This window comes from Solenopsis invicta, chromosome 8 (assembly GCF_016802725.1).
Source record: "Solenopsis invicta isolate M01_SB chromosome 8, UNIL_Sinv_3.0, whole genome shotgun sequence".
NCBI classification, from domain to species: domain Eukaryota; kingdom Metazoa; phylum Arthropoda; class Insecta; order Hymenoptera; family Formicidae; genus Solenopsis; species Solenopsis invicta.
In genome coordinates, this window is record NC_052671.1 from 21,520,234 (window position 1) to 21,535,919 (window position 15,686).

Here is a 15,686-nt window from a genome sequence, read left to right on the forward strand (position 1 = left end):
TTTTGTTATAATTAAGGTATTTTGTATTTTATATTAATTGAAATAATATAATACGCATCTAGCTCATGTTAGTAATCAATAATCATCAGAAATTAATAGGCTAAATAACGAACAAACAACAAAATTATTTTAATTACATATATGTGTATTTAATAAATTCGGACCGAATTAAAAATAGTAACTTTTTATATATAATAATAAGGAACCGATAGGGACTTCTGTTTCCGGTAGCGAGAGTGATAGTCGTGTGCTTGTAAAATGTGTTTGGTGAGATTGTGTTTTTTGAGAAGAAGGAGGGCAGGATTGAAGCGCGAGGGGGTGAAGGGACAGAGAAGTAGCAGGTGGAGTTGTGAGAATAGGGGTTAGGGCAGGAGTAAGGGAATAGTGAGACAGGAGTGATAGTAGGGTTGGGACGGGATTTAGAGGTTAGACGGGAGAGCAGGTATAGAGAGTAGAGAGGAAGCAGAAAAGAAGGAGGGTAGCGACATTGGGCGGTAGAAGTGAGAAGCATAGCAGGAGAGAGTAGGGGAGACTCGGACAAAAGGCATCACCCGGGCAAAAAAAAAACTCGAAACAATTTTTTTTCTATTAATATCAGGAAGTTGGTAACACTGCCATTCGATAGTGCTGCGAATGCGGAATATTTTGCAACCATAAAACTTCCAACAGCTTGGCGTGAACGTTATTTATGTTACACAATGTGTTTATGTGCTATCATTGTTCGAGATTTACGTTTTTTAACGTTCGAATGATTTGAAGACTATAACTGCTACGAAAGTAAGTAATATATCAAATAAGGAAATTTTGTCTAGTTTCAGAAAATACCAAAGTTATTTTGCATAAATTAATTAGTGATAGCATTGTGATTTACCGACTTTCCGCGCGCGGATCAGCTCGTCGGGTTCCCGGCGCGAGGCCGCGGAAAGGGTTCGACGCGGAAGAAAGGAAGGTTGGCAGAACGGCTTCGAATAACACTCGACGCGAGTTCGAGTTTTAATCGTGGATTATACAAGTTTATTTCTTAACTACTAGGTACACGTTTGCGCTATTTACAGATATATACATTTACTACGGCGGGGTAGGCGCGATTCCGGGGCGGGGATGCGGTCCCCGCGGTCGGTGCGTCGTGCTCCGGCGACGCAGTAGGCGTGGCTTACGGTGCCGTTCGCGGTTCGGGCCGGTGAGACGCGATTGTCCTAGGCGGAGTGGATTCCCGCACGGTCTCGCGGTTTTCGCGACGGGGATCGTCGCCGGTAGGCTGGACGCGCGACACCCTGTCAAGTACCTTGACCCGGGACCCCGAACACGGCGGTCGCGGTTTTGGTAGGTGTCGCGGGGAGAGGAGGATAGCCTCCGGTTTACCGGTGGCCGGCTCGCGGACCGAGACTCGTGGTCTTCGGTTCGTGGAGGCTGGTAACTATGCAAAGGAGTTGCGTCGGAGGCGGAGTACTCTCTCGCCGCGGCCAAGCACGCTTCGACCGGGTTTCCGACTTCGGGAGCAGGATATTGCCGACGCAGCGGACCGTGATCGGGAGGCTGGTCGGTGGCAGAGTGTCGTTTCTCGTCGCGGTGGCCCTATTTATACCGAGCGACTCCGCTCGCCTCCGTTATCTTTCTCGGCGCTTGACGGCGGAGTCGTCGGGGAAGGGAGAACCGCGTGTTGTCTGAGAGCGCGTGCGCGCCGACTCAGCGCGTGCGATGGCTCGGCGCGTGTCTTCTGGCGATGTCTATCGCCAGGCGGTATCGCAATCTTTGGATGGTTTAAAAGTGGGTGCCCGCGGCACCCCCGGTTATGGCCCGGCGGCCTTTTCGGCTGGTGTTTGCCGTGGCAATGCTTTCTCTATGGGGTGCATCGTCACATCACCCCCTCCCTTAGGAAGTGCCTGAATTTGAGGCACGAGGCATTGGCGTCCCCTCGTTACTTCGGCGGAATTTCCCGGACGCGGCGTACGCTTCCGTCGTGGTTGAAGCGTACGTGCCACCGCTTTCCTCCTGAGCGGGTCTTCCATTCTCGTGCGCGGTGGGCAGCGAAGTGTGGCACGCTGATCCGGTGCCCCGGCTCGACCTCCACTTCAATCGGCGGAGGTGGTAACGGCCCCATAACTCGCGCTGGTTCGAGTGTTGGATGCGGCGGCGGTGTTGCCGTAGGTGGTCGACGGGGTTTCGGCCGTGCGGTCGGTGGATTGGTCAGCCACTTCATTTTGGCCTGGTTCCGTCGATCGGAGGGCTGGACGAGACGTCCTCCCTTCTGGCCGGCTATCGCGATGCTGCGCGGGATCTCTGCCGCCGCTGTTTGTGGTGGCGGGGTCGGCTGACGAAGCCGGAGCTGGCTCCAGGCCGGATCGATCCCCGGATTTGCCGGATCGTACTCCTCGTACTCTGCCAGGAGTTGGTTGATTTCGCCGATGATCTCTTGCTCGGTGCGATCCATCTCGTTGAGCGGTCGTTTCGCAAGTAACGGTTTGTCGAGGGGTTTCGACTTTGGCTGTCGTTACGGTGAGCCTCTGTTTATGCCTCTCCGCCCGAGTCATCTCCGTTATTATTGTTTGGTTGCTCGTCCTCGGTTTCCTCTCCGGGATCGGTTGCTTCGTTGTCGGTGTCTCCCCTCCTGTCGGTCTCGCGAGGTGCCGGTTTTAAATCTTGTACGTGCACGTGCCATCGTCCGCGCCTGTCGCGCAGGTCGAAGATCACGGGCGAGATTTTGTTGCATACCTCGAGGGGCCCTCGGAACTTCGGTGCCAATTTGGCATTGAACGCGGCGGCTTTGTTGGACAGGGGGTGCTCCCTCTTCCATACCCACTCGCCTATCTCTGGCTGCCATGGGCGACGGCGGAGGTTGTAGTATTTTTGTTGTTTTTGGAAAGCGCGTGCGAGGTGAATGCGTACTAGGTCATGGGCCTCCTCGAGGTAGCGTCGTGTATCGTCCGGCGGTGGGGTGGGAGGCGGCGTCGCTTCGCCGACGCGCGCGGGGGTGAATATTTCTCGCCCGAGATTTAGGAACGCCGGTGTGTAGCCGGTTGCCTCGTGTCGCGCCGTATTGTATGCCAGTTGTAGTTCGGGGATTCTTTCGTCCCAGTTGCGGTGATCGCGGTCTACGTACTGTGCGATCATTGTCTTGACCACGCGGTTCGTTCTTTCTACTGGGTTACAATGCGGCGCGTGAGTCGGCGTGCACACATGTCGGATGCGATAGGCGTGTAGGAGTTCTCTTAGTTGTTTTGATTTCAGCTGTGTTCCGTTATCGGAGATGATGCTCTCCGGGCATCCGTGGCGCAGTAAGACTTGTTCCGCGATGCCGCGCGTTACGGCGGGAGCTGTTGCTTGCCGGAGGGGTCGTAGTTCGGCCCATTTTGAAAATCGGTCCTGCATGACCAGCAGCCACGTGTGGCCTTTCCTGGAGCGGGGGAGGGGTCCTACAAGGTCTACGGTGACCTGTTGCCAAAGCCGCGTGACATTTGTTGCGTGCATGTTCCCCGCCGGTCTGCGCTGTTCCACTTTGTGTTGCAGGCAGTTCTCGCATTTTCGGACGTATGCGGCGATTTCTCGGAACATGCCCGGCCAATAGTACGTCTGGGCGATGCGCGCGATTGTCTTAGCTACGCCGAGGTGGCCTGCGGTGGCGTCGTCATGATTCCGACGGAGGATTTCCGGTCGTTCGTTGCGCGGCACGCAACGCTTCCATTGCTCCTCGGCCGGTGACTCGTTAAAGTCTAGGCTGTGCAGCACGTGGCGGTACAGCCTCCCCTCGCGGATCGCGAAGTCGGGTTGCGCGGCGGGATTTTCTTGTGCGGCGAGTAACGCGCGCCTGTACCAGCGGTCCGGTGGGACGAGATTTGCCGCGGCGCTGGTGGGTTGCCGTGATAAGGCGTCCGCGACGCGGTTCAGCGTGCCTTTCCGATACTTAATCTCGACGTCGTATTGTTGTAGCTCGAACGCCCACCGTCCCAGCCGTCCGGTGGGCGTGTCGAGCTTCTGTAGCCACCGTAGTGACTGGTGGTCTGTGACGACGGTGAAAGGGTACCCCTCAAGGTACTCGCGCATCCGGCGGATACCCCAGATCACGGCCAGGCACTCGAGCTCGGTGGCGCTGTAATTTCGTTCGGCTTGGTTTAGAGTTCGGCTTGCGTAGGCTATCACGCGTTCGCCTTCGGGAAAGAATTGCGTTAACACGACTCCGAGGCCGGTGTTGCTCGCGTCGGTTTGCAGTACGAACCGCCTGGAAAAGTCGGGGCAGGTCAGCACGGGGGCCGCGGTGAGCGTGCGCTTTAGCGCTTGAAACGCGGCCTGTTCCTCGGCCCCCCACTTCCACCTTGCGTGTTTTCTCGTTAGCGCGGTTAGCGGCGCAGCCACGGTGGCGAAGTCTTGGATGAACCGACGGTACCACGAGGCGACGCCGAGAAACTGTCGGACCTGCTTGACGGTAGCGGGTGGCGGCCAGTCGGTCACGGCTTTGACCTTTTCGGGGTCGGTGCGGATACCGTTCCTGTCGACGATGTGACCGAGGTATTTGAGCTGCTCCACGCAGAACCGGCATTTTTCCGGGTTGATCCGCAGCTTGGCTTCTCGGAGCCGGCGGAAAACTTCGCGTAACGTCTGCAGGTGTTCCTCGAACGTGGCGCTGACGACGATGATGTCGTCGAGGTAGACCAGTACGCGCGGCTTGAGGTCGGGTTCGAGCACGGAATCGAGCAGCCGTTGAAAGGTGGCGGGCGCGGAGTGCAGGCCGAACGGCATGACTTTGAATTGAAACAGTCCCTTGCCGGGTACTGTGAACGCGGTGATTGGTCGGCTCGCGGGGGATAATGGCACTTGCCAGTATCCGCTTTTTAAGTCTAGCGTGGATGGAAAACGAGCGCCGCGTAGCTTGTCGAGCGTAGCGGGGATCTGGGGGAGCGGGTACGCGTCTGGTTCGGTCGCATCGTTGACGCGACGGAAGTCGATGCAAAATCGGAACTTGCCGTCTTTCTTGCGCACTATTACGATGGGGGAGCTCCACGGGCTTCGCGATCGCTCTATGACGCCGTCGTCGAGCATTGCCGTGACTTCGGCGTCGATCACGGCCTGCATGGCGGGGTTTCGCGGTCGGTACCGCTGTTTAATTGGCTCGCGGTCTGGTTTCAGCCGGATGACGTGCTGCGTTACTGTCGTCGGGCCGGCCACGCCCGCGAACCGCGCGAGTTCGGTCGCGAGGAGGCGGCTCAGCTCGGCTGATTCGGTAGGCGTGAGCAACGTGGACACGTGGGTCACAGCGTGATTCTCTTCGCGGCCCCGCAGCCCGGCGGGGGGGATAGGTATGGGCGCGCCTACTTTTGCCCACGCGTTTATGCCGAGGAGCATGGCGGTTTTCATGCGTGGCATTACGCGGAATTTGTGCTGGATGTGCCGGTGGCCGATTGTCACGGTCAGATGTACGTGGCCGGGCAGGTCCACCGACTGACCGTCGGCCAGCTGTACGGTGTTACTCGCGCGCTGTATCTTAAAGCCGCTCGCTTCGGCGTGGCGGGCGGTGGCGAGGTTAATAAACGACACCTCCGATCCGGTGTCGAGAAGTGCCGTGAAGTCCTGGTCGTGCACGCGCACGGTTAAGTGCGGCCGGGGCGTAAATTTTATTCGGAGGACCGGGGGTCGGCCGGAGTGTCGCCGGTCCTGGCGCCGTTTCCCGTCGGCGGATGGCAGTCGCGGGTCAGCACGCCGTCTTTGCCGCATTGCGAGCAAAATTTGCGCGGCAATCGGCGGCACTCGAAGCGCGTGTGCCCTCGCTGTTTACACCGCCAGCAACACTCGCTTCGATCGTACGTTGCGGCGACGGCGGGGTTCTCGCGTGCCGGCGCGTGACTGGAGGGGAGCGCTCGGCAGCGCTCTTGGACGCGTTCGATCTCGACGATGCGTTGGAGTAGCTCGGCGGGGGTGCGGACGTCGGCCCGTCGCACGTGTAGTTGGAATTCGGGGCGCATGTTGTCGTACAGCTGGTCGACTTTCTCCTCGGTGGAGAAACTCTCTGCTCTCCGCATCAAGGAGAGAATCGTCGTCGCGTATTTGAGGTATGGTTCGCCCGGCTTTTGAACGCGGTCGCGTATTTCGCGCAGTAGGTAGCTCCGGTAGCGCGGTGGCAGGTAGGTTGCCTTGAAATCGCTGACGAAGTCGCGCCATTCGTCCCAAGCGTCTCGCGAGTTTCGGTACCATAAGAGGGCATCCCCCCTTAATAGTTCTGGCAGCCCCAGCAAGACCTGATGATCCGAGAAATCGTAGCCGGCTCGCAATTCCTCGACCCGCTCCAGGAAACCCCAGGGGTCCCTCCCGTCAAACTGTACTCCCCACTTCCGCATTTGATTCATAATTTTAGCGGGGGTGGACCCGTCCGAGAGTCCGTTGGCGGTGGTGGGGGTTGCGTGATGCAGGGTGAGTCGCGGCGGGCGAAGGAGCGTCAGCGTTGGTGCGGGGGTTGCGGTGGAGGTCGCCGTTAGTGCCGGCGGTCGGGTTGCGGCTGGTTCGGTCGGTGGGGGAGCGCGGCCGCGCGGAACAGGTCTGGGTTTTCCTCGATATATTGGCTCATGCGTTGCCGTAACGTATCGAGGCTTCCCTCCGTATCTAGCCCGAGCGTCTCCATCTCTTCGAGAAGGACGTCTTTGTGTAGTTCGTAGATCCAGCTTTTCAGGCCGGCGGCCCTTCCTTTCTTCCGGTCTGGTCCCTGTTCGGGCGCCATGTGATTTACCGACTTTCCGCGCGCGGATCAGCTCGTCGGGTTCCCGGCGCGAGGCCGCGGAAAGGGTTCGACGCGGGAGAAAGGAAGGTTGGCAGAACGGCTTCGAATAACAGTCGACGCGAGTTCGAGTTTTAATCGTGGATTATACAAGTTTATTTCTTAACTACTAGGTACACGTTTGCGCTATTTACAGATATATACATTTACTACGGCGGGGTAGGCGCGATTCCGGCGGGGATGCGGTCCCCGCGGTCGGTGCGTCGTGCTCCGGCGACGCAGTAGGCGTGGCTTACGGTGCCGTTCGCGGTTCGGGCCGGTGAGACGCGATTGTCCTAGGCGGAGTGGATTCCCGCACGGTCTCGCGGTTTTCGCGACGGGGATCGTCGCCGGTAGGTTGGACGCGCGACACCCTGTCAAGTACCTTGACCCGGGACCCCGAACACGGCGGTCGCGGTTTTGGTGGGTGTCGCGGGGAGAGGAGGATAGCCTCCGGTTTACCGGTGGCCGGCTCGCGGACCGAGACTCGTGGTCTTCGGTTCGTGGAGGCTGGTAACTATGCAAAGGAGTTGCGTCGGAGGCGGAGTACTCTCTCGCCGCGGCCAAGCACGCTTCGACCGGGTTTCCGACTTCGGGAGCAGGATATTGCCGACGCAGCGGACCGTGATCGGGAGGTTGGTCGGTGGCAGAGTGTCGTTTCTCGTCGCGGTGGCCCTATTTATACCGAGCGACTCCGCTCGCCTCCGTTATCTTTCTCGGCGCTTGACGGCGGAGTCGTCGGGGAAGGGAGAACCGCGTGTTGTCTGAGAGCGCGTGCGCGCCGACTCAGCGCGTGCGATGACTCGGCGCGTGTCTTCTGGCGATGTCTATCGCCAGGCGGTATCGCAATCTTTGGATGGTTTAAAAGTGGGTGCCCGCGGCACCTCCGGTTATGGCCCGGCGGCCTTTTCGGCTGGTGTTTGCCGTGGCGATGCTTTCTCTATGGGGTGCATCGTCACAGCATTATTTAGTATAAGTAATGAAAGCATGTTGTTTTAGGCAAAAGAAATCGGGCAAAAGGAATCGCTAACACGTTACCTTAGCTTGCATTAATAGTGTACCTAGGCTACTGGTTTTCATTTTTAGATGGTTTATACCTACAAAAGAAAAACAAATCGTGCGCAGTGGTCTGAAGAACAAATGGACGAAGCGATGAAAGCAATTTTGGAAAAAAAAGAGTCGATGCAAGCAGCTGCTAAAGAATATGGAATCCCATATTGCACTCTCCGAAAACATTTGATCGTTCCTTTCAAAACTATGTTTAATTTTGTTACTTATTTTCAATATCTGTCAGATTAATAAAGTTTTTTACCTTTAAAGTCCGTTTTTTAATAATTTTTAGTAATTTTTTTAGGCAATTCCTTTTGCCCGAGTTGGAGATTCCTTTTGCCCGGATGTTTTGAAAAGTGTCTAAAAAAAGGTGTCGTCGTAAAAGTCATGTGAGGGTAGTTAAAATTAATTTTATGCAAAATTCAACGTCTGTTTCAGAAAGTAGAGACTTCGAGCTACATTTTAGTATAATTATTTTGCAAATTTGATAATTTGAACATAGAATTATAGCCATTTAAAAACAAACGATTCCTTTTGCCCGAGTCTCCCCTAAGTGCAGTCGCGGGAAATTTTGAATTGGAGTAACTTCTGAGTAACTAATATATTATCTTAGTACATAATTTTGTATTTTTACATTTTCTACATTTGTATAATGATTCTACAAATAAGCTAAAAATATTATTAAACTTAATTAAATTGTTTTCTTAGATTTAAAAGTGTGATCATCTTAAAAATAAAAAAAGTCATATTTTCTAGTAAATATTTTCTAGAACCGCAAAAATAGATTATTTAATTAAAAATTTTTTTATTTACATTTTAATTACATAAATATTAAAAAAAAAATTTATAACTAACTGCAAGTAAATAAATCTTTGAATAGGGAAAGTTGGCAGGTTAGAAGACGAGATGGAGGAAGGAAAGATGGGAGGGAAGGAGAGGGAAAAGAAAGTAGAAGGAAATGGAGAGGAAAAGAGAAGAGTGAGAAGGCCGAGCAAGGCAGAAAGTCTAATGAAGGATAGATCAAACAGTGCGCCGCTACTAGAATTGTTGAAGAGAGGAGAGAAAAAGAAGGGTGAACAGGGGGAGGAGACTAGAGTAGAGGAGGGAGAAATCTTTAAGAGGAGCAATAAGGTAAAAAGATCGCTAGTCAGCGACAAGAAGAAGGAGGGCTAAGGGAGATATTAAGGGAGGTGAGGAAAGATTTTAAGGAAATGAAAAGCGAATGGAGAGAATTGAGGGAAGGTAGGGAAGAGATGAGAGAATGGATGGAGGAAATGAGGAAAAGAGTAGACAATTTGGAGAAAAGAGTGGAGGATATAGAGAAAGGTAGGGCAAGGGCGGAGAAGGAGAAGAGAGGAAGAGAGAAGAATAAAGGGCAAGAGATAGAGCAGATACAGACAAGGGGAAAGGATGAGATGAAGGAACTGGAAGAAAGGATGAGAAGAATTAGAAGGGGAAAAGAGGGAAAGGGAGGAGAGGATGAGGAATATAATTATAAAGGGGGTAAAAGTAAAGAAGGAGGGAAAGAAGGAATTAAAAAGAGAGATAGAAAAAATAGTGAAGGCAACGGGGGCAATAGCGAGAGTGGAAGGGGTGAGGAGAATAGGGAATAAAGAAAAGAGAGGAGGGGTCATAATATGGGTGAAATTCGCGAGTGTGAGAGAGAAAATTGATGTGGTGAGGGAAAAGACAAAGCTGAGAGATAGGAAGAAGTAAATCGTGGACGACTTGACGGAAAAAGAGAGAAGAGTAAAGTGGTGGATAAAGAGGGAAGCAGAAAGGAATAGAAGAAAAAGAAAAAAGGTTAGAGTAGGATATATGAAAATGTGAATTGAGGATAAATTATAGATATGGGATGAGATCAAAGATGAATTAAGGGAATAGAAGGGAAGAGATGTAAGAGAAAAGGAGAGGGAGAAAAGGAAGAGAAAGGGAAAAAGGTTTTTTATTAGGGGGGGGGGGAAGGAGAGGGGAAGAAGGATGGGAATATGGGAAATGGAAAATATGATAGAAAGAGGAATAGAAAAAAGAGGGACAATAAAGAATACAAAATGGGTTTTTGGAATGTAGCAGGCATGGAAAATAAAGAGGACTTTAGGGAAAAATTGGAAGGAATGTGATGTCATGTTTTTGAGTGAGACATGGTTACAGACAAAAAGGATAGGAGATCTTGCACCTTCATGGGCATGCGTGAATTTTTTCGCACCTGTCGATAGCGTCAGTCACTGGCAAGCAGCGTTTGAGTGAGATTATTTGTAGTGCTCTTGTCGCAGCGTCGGTTTTTAGGTCTCGATGCAATTGCGAAGACTACTTGATCTGAGATATCTTTTCAAGTACGACCACATCTAACGTATGTTTCTTTACGTACGTTAGCTATGGTCGTACCGGAAAAGATATCTGAGATCAAGTAGCCTTCGAATTGCATCGAAACCTAAAAACCGACGCTGCGACGAGAGCACTACACATAATCTCACTCAAACGCTGCTTGCCAGCGACTGACGCTATCGACAGGTGGGAAAAAATTCACGCATGGCCACGAAGGTTCAAGGTCGGCTCGTGCAAGCGCGATGGATTCAAATTCATCAGGTTTTCGCAAAAAAAAATAAAGTCGAATACTTTTCTAACAGACCTCGTATATATATATATATATATATATATATATATATATATATATATATATATATATATATATATAGTATATATATATAATAGTTCCGGGACGGCGAAATATCTCGAAAACTAAGCATTTTAGGAAAAAGTGTTTCAGACAAAAGTTGTAGGGTTTAAAAAGATCTATTTACTGATCTTATCAGTTTGACCTTGGATGGCGTCGCCAAGGTCAGATTGAAATTACATTAACTTTTTTAAATGGAACACCTAACTTTTTATTGCATATTCTTGTAGCTTATCTCGAGACCTTTCCAAAACATTACGAGAAAGTTTATTTTCGTTGAGTACTTTCCGAGTTGTGAGGCTTGAAAGCTACAGTGTACTGTAGTGTGGGTCCAGCCAGTTAAGGCAAGAGTAGCGTGTGGGTCCGGCCAGTTAAGGCAAGTGTGGCGTGTGTCCGGCCAGTTAAGACAAGTGTGGCGTGTGTCCGGCCAGTTAAGGCAAGAGTGGCTGGACCCACACTACAGTACACTGTAGCTTTCAAGCCTCACAACTCGGAAAGTACTCAACGAAAATAAACTTTCTTGTAATGTTTTGGAAAGGTCTCGAGATAAGCTACAAGAATATGCAATAAAAAGTTAGGTGTTCCATTTAAAAAAGTTAATGTAATTTCGATCTGACCTTGGCGACGCCATCCAAGGTCAAACTGATAAAATCAGTAAATAGATCTTTTTAAACCCTACAACTTTTGTCTGAAACACTTTTTCCTAAAATGCTTAGTTTTCGAGATATTTCGCCGTCCCGGAACTTTTCTCGCACCCTGTATATATATACATATATATATATATATATATGTATATATATGTAGTTAATTTTTGTAATAAGGAACCGATACATGTGTATACTTAATAGATAATGAAATGTGAACCAAATTAAAAATAATAACTTTTAATATAACTTTATGTTTCAAACTGCACAGAGCCTTCTTCATTGTCAGTAGTAAATAAATGACAAATAAAACTAAATTAATAAGGCAGTAGCATCTTTAAAAATAAACTGATACTGGAATGACATCTATGATCGAAAAAACAGGGTAACACGCAAAAATACTTTAAAATATTTATAATTTTTTATGAACGTATTTTGTATTTTTTTTACTTCTTTCACACATCCGACATTTATCTACTTTATTAATTTTTCAATTTTATCTTGTACATGGAGAATGTAATTTATTTATTATTTAGTGCCAAGACAATGACCTTAATAGACAGACAGGCACAGCATACATCATGCCTATATTTATATCCTCGAGAGATTTTAATTTTTAACATAATATTTAAAAGTCTGTTTTTACCAGCTCGATTCTATTACCTGAACAACTTATTACCTAAAGCAGGGATCATTATTGTTTTGACCATGCCATTGAGAAGAACTGTTATAACGCTCAAATTTAAGAGATATGAAATCAGTGTGTCTTATTTACATTATTTTAAATATGTTACTGACGATGTTGTTAATCCTATATATATTTATTTATTTATTCTACATGCTAATTGTGAATTCATTTCGTTTCCTTGCTTCACATGATGAGTAAAAAACATTGCTCAATTGTTAATCCTTTATAGCTAACGTACATTGATGTCTTTCGTCACAATTTAGAATTGTACAATCACTCGGTTTACCACCCGATTGTGACGGATAAAATATATTTGACTACGCCATGTGACGGTGAGGAGTTCTCGATAACTTTGGTCAATATTCTTTAAGGATAACTCAAACTCGGGTCGAAACGTTTGAACACGTTTAATAGTTTTTTTTTTTTTTTACATAAACACAGAAGAATTATTGATACGCATCAGCAACCGCGTTGAATCTCATTTGTCCCTTTTTTTCTAAGTATTAGTTATAAATTATTTATTATACTTCTTTATATACGTATTACCCTCACGAGGAGAGGACGCAAACTTCGAGTCACCGATTTTTGAAAAAGGATTTTATACAGTATGGTACTTTACCAGAAGAATACCGGAGTAAAAGAATTAAGAAGCGCGGTCGCGTCTCGGCGCTAAGTCAAACGCAGCAAGCAAACCGCCTCTCTTTACGCGAGTCAGCGACTTCCAAGCACACGAGAGTATCAGATCTCAGTAACGGCTAAACCGATCAAATTCTGAATAATTTCAAATGATAACTTGGGGAAAATTGCATAATAAAAGTGTTTTTATTTCTTCCTTCCATGCCCTACGTGCGAAAATATTGCGATTGCAAATCCAAATATAGAAAATTTTATGTAACATACGTCATTATCATTGTCGCCAAGCAAATCTTGCCGAGTACATGTTTTTGACACAGACACTAACATACATTAGTTAGTCGTATTCATGCGAGACGCAAAACCATGTAATGACATTTGTGTCATGTCATGGCCGTAATCATGATATAAATACAAGAGTATGCTCTTGCGCATGGTAACGCCAGTCAACCAATGAGAATTGCAGCCTGACTACGTCATCATTAGGCGGCAAATTCGAAGCGCTTATGCTTAATTTGTCGAATACACGTAGAGAAAGCTGAAAAATGATCGCTGTTATTTGGGATAATCAGTAAAATAAAGTATATAATAAATAATTAAATGAATAATGACAATGTTATTACAGAATAAACGAGACTCTCACCAGAGCAATGAATAAGAAGTATGTCACATCAGTTTATAAATTAGCTAAGTTAAAATTAATATTGGAATCCATGGAATACATTGAAATATTTTGGATACATTGGAATTATGAACAATATTGGATACATGGAAATTATTAATTAAAAATGAATTAATTGTTAATAAATTGTACTATTTTTAAGTAGCATTAATATAATTAAAATAGCATTAATATAACAATTTTATTGTTTATGTATGTGTATTTGTTGCAAAACACATTAAGTGAAATAAAGTGAAAATTAGCTGAAATAAAAATTAATGAAATTTTAGTACTTTATTTGAAAAATTGGGGATTTATGAATGGAAAAGAAAATCATTGTTTACATATATATTAATATCTTTCTATGTAATTTTATTATTGACAAATTTTGACAATTTTTTTTTTCTTATGTCTATTTCTGTTTTGTATAGGAATCGTACGATTTATTTTACGTACACGAATGTACGTTCGCGTTCTTACCAAACACAATATTACTTCTTTAGGTATTTCAATAGGATGTATTAAACCTATTATTTTTCCAGCCAATGTATTAAAAATAAATTTATCTTTACAAAGTGACGAACCGTGGAATTTACTGAACTCTATATTCATAACACGCGTTTCTAACAGTTCTTTAGAAGGATATATACAATTGCCACGTGAAATAAACTGTAGCCAGTCTAAATGATTTAGACTAGCTACATTAACTGGCAAGAAGCATGTTTCTGTACCTAAATAAGGATATTTATGTTTAAATTTATAGGCTACGTAGCCAGCGACGTATTTTAAACCTTCATCTTCTATGATGTCAATGATAACTCATGTGTTATTACATGCCTGCTGTAGCCATATTTTATCGCGCCGAAGTGATCTGAACGTAGCCGAGGCCGTACAAATGTGACGTAAGCAGGCTGCTGCGCAAGAATGTTCTAAACTCGTCCATCGGAAGAGCATACCCTTGTATTTATATCAGGGCCGTAATCTATAACATTTGTGTCATTGCATCTCGCCGATGTGAGAGATTTCCTAAAAGTCGTCAACTTAATGATTAATATTTTAGTTTGCGGGACAGAGCGACACATTTTTCTGCTGGATATTTCAAATATGAATCAAGCCTTTTGATTAACAAAGGTATCTTTTCACAAAAGTACATAATTTATAATTTATTTAAGTTTTTGTCATTATATTATAAAAAAATTATTAGCAAATAAAATTGGCAATGTAAATGTGCATTTCTTAGTAAAGTTTACCTAGAGAATCTGCGCCCTCCTCGTAGGGAAGACAAAACCCAAAAAGTATAACCTAACCCTAATCAATCCAAACTATTGTCGCGATTAATCACATTGATATTGACCACATTTTCAGTCCGAAATGGTCCGATCTGGTTAATTGAAACGTCAATTGATTTCTGAACGCAGGAAAGTTCTAAACGATGGAAAATTAAAAATATATAATTTTGTAACACAATATCATGTTTTTTAAACTAATCCAAATATTAATTTATTATGGAGCTACTTTTCCTCTTTCGCCAATTATACAGTGCGTCAAATTTTTATAAATCACGCCTTAAATAATAAATATTTCATTACTTTGAGTCTAGAATCTGTTGTGCGTAAACAATACTTTAACGAGTATAATCAAGTTTCAATGTAAAAATACATTCGACAGCAAAATTAAGGGATCACCTATTCTGATTCCGAAAAATAGGCGTAATTCAAGATTATGAAAAATTTTTTATTTTACAAATTTTTGATTTTTAAAAATTTGCTTGTATTTCTTCCTTTATTTCCTAGTGTAAAAAAATCTTCGAGAAAAATCAATTTAAATAATAGAAACCTTTAAATCATTTTGAAGGTTTTGCCCGTTAACACGAGCCTTGGAAGATTATTTTATAATTTTTTTTCCACAAGTTCAAATATCGACTTCAGCAAAGATTAAGAAAACGTTCAACAGCAAAATTAAAGGATCACCAACAGTTACTCTCCAAAAGAAAGTTTAACATGATAAGTCAACAAAAATGATAAATCAAATGTTTCAAAACATATTTTACAACTAATATTTTTATGTACACTTTTAATATCGACTTTGAAAACATGTACTGATTTTTTACGGAACTATACGGATAAAAATAAAAATGAGGCAAAATTTATTACAAATTTTGCGAGTTTATTTGACGTGAATTAAAAATCACAAATGCAGTTTGCAGGGTTCAAAAGCATGAATTTTTTACCTAGTTTACACCGAACACTTGACACGCATACTAACAAGAAACTTGCTATTAAATTGTCTTAATTTCGACAATACGTATAAATGTATACGTGATATCTATATTTAATTAATCATCTTGATTCATATTGTACCAGCTTAATATACTATTCATTAAATTTTTTACCAAAAATAAGATAATTGAATAAAAAGTTACTAAATATTACGCGTATCAAGTATTCGGTGTAAACAAAGCCTTTATCTTTAATTTGCGTACTTGTTAAGAGTTGTATAAGGTTTATTCACCAATTTATTCAACATTAAAGAAAGGGACCATTTTTGCTTCAATATTGCATAACTCAGTGAAAAAAAATCGTACAAAGCTCAACAAA

At 45.6% G+C, this 15,686-nt stretch overlaps 1 protein-coding gene and 1 long non-coding RNA gene across 3 annotated transcripts in view; both read right to left on the minus strand.

Annotated features, from left to right (window-relative positions):
* The window catches only part of LOC105207823 (integrin beta-PS), a 102,656-nt gene that overhangs the window by 54,335 nt on the left and 32,635 nt on the right, over positions 1-15,686 (minus strand). The window lies entirely within an intron of this gene.
* LOC120358391 lies at positions 12,186-14,817 on the minus strand. The gene is made up of 2 exons (XR_005575353.1): positions 14,340-14,817; positions 12,186-14,115 (listed from the first exon to the last, which is right to left on the minus strand). It is a non-coding gene; the product is annotated as an uncharacterized LOC120358391 (long non-coding RNA).